Here is a 4,304-nt window from a genome sequence, read left to right on the forward strand (position 1 = left end):
AAAAGAAACAAACATTATGCAATGAAAGCCTAACTTTCCTTTGTTATTTTCCTGTTTTGGGCTTTGAACTAAGTCATTTTAAGAGTGGCAAACTTGTCTTATTCTTATTTGGATTACAAAAAGGTAAGGAAAATTTGTTGGTTATTGAGTTTTTATTTTCCTTTTAATACCTGGTTCATACATAACTTTGATCATCCGATTATTTCTTTTAAGTATCTGGAAATGACAGCCTAAGGTAACGTTGGGTGCTTGGATTTTCTAATTAATCTCCAATGATAACAAAATTGACATTAAATACAACTAGAAAAGTCACAAGTGATGTGATATATAAAGTCATTTTCCCTTGTATTTAGTTAGTTTGAATTAAAATAAACTCAATTATATAGTGAGCTATTCTTTTTCAAATAAGAATGTTTAACATAATGCTTCGTAGGGAGGCAGCATGTGTACTTGTTTTTGGATTTTCTTTTTTATATTCATTGTTATTCAAGCAACGCTTAGTTGTGTATAGGTAAAATGGCACTGGTTTGGGTGGAAGCAGTCATTTGTGTGGATCTAATTGACTCCACCCATGCTCAGTCTAAGAATGGGCCACAGGACACAAATGCAGCTGGAGGCTCCCTGGGGAGCTGGGGCCTCATCCCAGGGAGCTTCTTACATGGAGAGAGGGGAGGGGGGAGCTCCAGGGTGTGGCCTTGGACTAAACCTCAAAACTGCAGTGGTGTCATTACGATGAGAGTATGCTGTCCCAGGAGTGAACCCGTGTCTACACCACGATCATAGCTGGGGTCTGAGCCAGACATCAGTGTGTGATTGTAACCTGAGAAAGAGCTCTCCTCCCATCTTGGGCTGGACCAGTATGACTCGGCTGTCTCCCTAGGAGGGCACATCCCCCTAGAAGTTGGCTTTCAGAGCAGAGACAAGAAGAATGAGGATGTGACTTGAATGTGCCCTGTGGTTGGACTGTGAGAGCTGAAGCCTTGACCTCAGCCATGAAGCCCTGCTTCCCTCTGGGACTGGATGGATGGAGTGCAGGGTTTGGACCCCACTCTGGACCTGCTGGGTGTGTGTGGGGAGGGATACCTGATCTTCATGCTCACATTGCAAACAACCCTCTGCTATTCACCTGTCACACTGTCATCTGATTTACTGTCCCCTAGTAAGCCTTGCTCAGGTTGACTCTAAAGTCATTTAGTCCCTTTATGGGGTCTTGGGTGACTCAGTATATGACACTCAATTGCATAGGTCAACCCTGGTCTTCTGTGTCTATTTTCTCGTGAGAAAAAAAGCATCTCACATCAGTCCATGCAGCTTGGTTCAGGGATTGGGTCTTGTGTCCTCCCATCTACACTGAGAAAATGAAACCAAGATGTACCAGTCTCAGTAAGTCACAGACTAAGGAAGAACACAGGTGGCTGGAGGAATGTCAAGAATGATCTTAGCGCTGCAAGGAGTCCTGTCTGCTCTTTCCTTCAGGGTCAAGGGCGTGGTCCAAGGTGCAGCATCTGAACATTCTGGGTGTAAGTTTCCCAACTCACTTAGGAGCTAATTGGAAGAAGTGTATATTTAAATGGGCTTCCCTGGTGGCTCAGCAGTAAAGAATCTGCCTGCAATGCAGGAGGCAAAGGAGACTTGGGTTCGATCCCTGGGTCAAGAAGATCTCCTGGAGGAGGGCATGGCAACCCACTCCAGTATTCTTGCCTGGAGAATCCCCATGGACAGAGGACCCTGGTAGGCTGCAGTCCATAGGGTCGCAAAGAGTCAGACAGCACTGAAGCAACTGAGTATGCACTTGCATATATTTCCATAATGGGGAACCATGACCCACAGCCTAGTATGTTTGATAACAATTACATGCCTGTGTAGAGAGATCTTTTCTTCCATTAGTTGTGACCTTTTGAAAGTGAGCAAAGTTGGTTGTGGTTTAACTGTGCTTATACTTTTTTGACACCTCAGCTAGCCTTGTACAGTCTCAACCAGTAGGGCCTGTTTGACTTTAAAGTTTCCACAAATCAACCAAAATGTGGTTTTGAGCATGTGAACAAAACTGAAGCCTGAGAGGATGAAACCCCATCAGCCACACCAGCGCCCTCCTGCTGCCACTCAGGCTGTCACCCTACCCACACTGCCCTCCCCTCTCTACCCCTCCCAGGCCAGGGCAGCCCAGGGCGAGAGGGGCAGGAAGTTGGACACCACAGGAGACGCTGCCCAGTATGGTCCTGGCCGGAAAATCAGCTGCACAAAACTTCTCAGAGATTTGCAAATTTCCCCTTTCCTAAATTTTATTGCTTCCTTTTTAAAATGTAATCTTTATTGTATAGTAGTGTATAGTTGATTTATAATGCTGTGTTAGTTTCAGGTGAACAGCAAAGTGATTCAGTCATACATATGCATGTATGCATTCTTCTTCAGATTCTTTTCTCATATAAGTTATCACAGAATATTGAGTAGAGTTCTTTGTGCTATGCAGTAGGTCCTTGTTGATCATCTGTTTTATATTTAGGAGTTTGTATATGTTAATCCTAAACTCCTAATATATCCCTGTCCCAACTTTTCCCCTTTGGTAACCGTAAAACTGTTTTCTAAGTCTGTGAATCTATTCTTTTTTTTAATATAAGTTTATTTGTATAATTTTTTTTTACATTTCATATATAAGTGTTGTCATACGATATTTGTCTTTCTCTGATTTACCTCACTTGGTATGATAATCTCCAGATCCATCCATGTTGCAATAAAATGACCATATGATCCAGCAATCCCACTCATGGGTGCATATCTGGAGAAAACCATAATTTGAAAAGATACTTGCACCCTAAAGTTCATCACAGCAGTTTGTGCAATAGCCAAGGTAAGTTTCCCCTCTTGGCTTCTGTACTTACTACATTATTTCTTCCCACTGAATAAATATTTCCAAATCACTAAGATGAGGGCAATGTATTTTACCTAAAGAGGACTGGTCAAGTTAATGTGAACCAAGGGATCAATCTAAGGACTTCCCTCATATCTCAGTCAGTAAAGAATCTGCCTGCGATGCAGGAGACCCATGTTCGATTCCTGGGGTGGGAAGATTCCATAGAGAAGGAAATAGCAACCCACTCCAGGATTCTTGCCTGGAGAATCCCATGGACAGAGGAGCCCGGCAGGCTATGGTCCATGGGGTCTCAAGAGTTGGACAAGACTCAGCAACTAAACCACCATTGTTTATCTGGTTGGTCTCTTTTTGTTTTCAAATGGGAACCTTTGTTTAATTTCCTAAGAACTTGTTTCATACACACTGAAGCCGATTATACACAAAGAAACAAACAATAAGCTTTTCTAATTTTAAATAAGACAGTGTTTCAATTCTAATACATGAAAAATTTCCTTTAAAAGGATTCATTAGAGGAAATAGAACATCCCTTATTTTTCCTTCCTTCTACCATGAATTTAACTTTTTGTTCTATGTCTGTACTTACAGAAATACACAGAAACACATATAATGAGTGTCCTGCTTATTAGTATTATTACTCAATAGGAAAAATGGTTGAAAGACATGAACAAATATTTCAGCAGAAAAGAAAAAGAAGTTGTAAAACCACATACATAGAATAAGGCAGGATTTCCACCATGTTGACAACCACGGGAGTAGATATGTGGAAACCAGAGTATATACGTAAGAAAAAGACAGATACAATCACAAATTCTTAAGAAAATTCTCTCCGAATCCTTGGAGGAAGCCTTTAGTAAAGAAGCAGTGTGTGTTTTGTCCTGTTGTAGTTTGTTTTTTCCCAGCAGAAAGTGAACTAAGGGAAAGCCATGTGATGCTAGATTACAAAATGTGAGCTCCAGGTTCAGAAAAACCTGAATGACTCTTATTTACAAAATAGTGACCGTGAACAGACAAATTAACCTCTCCAACCTATAAACTGTGAACTCCAACTGTTGCTTCTTCCAGGGGTTCTTAAATGATTAATGGGATTACCTGATGAACAGTAGAAACGGAGTCTCTGTTCCATCTACATCTGATTTCTTTGCAGGGAAGTAAGCTTAGAAATGAATCTCAGTGCATTTGTGTATGTGTGGAATCTATTGTTCCTACAGTAGATTAGGAACTACTGACAGTAGATACTAATGTTGAGAACTTGCATGGACCAGGCATCATGGACTTATCTAATCCTCACACTCCAGGAGACAGGGCTCTGTAACTTCATTACACAGATGCGGAAATGATGACACAGAGAGCTCGAAGAGCTGTCTGAGATCACACAAGTGCTAATACAGACCCAGCGTTCAAACCCAGGCCCTCGATGGCCACAGTCTGCATG

Source organism: Bos javanicus, chromosome 4 (genome assembly GCF_032452875.1).
Source record: "Bos javanicus breed banteng chromosome 4, ARS-OSU_banteng_1.0, whole genome shotgun sequence".
NCBI classification, from domain to species: domain Eukaryota; kingdom Metazoa; phylum Chordata; class Mammalia; order Artiodactyla; family Bovidae; genus Bos; species Bos javanicus.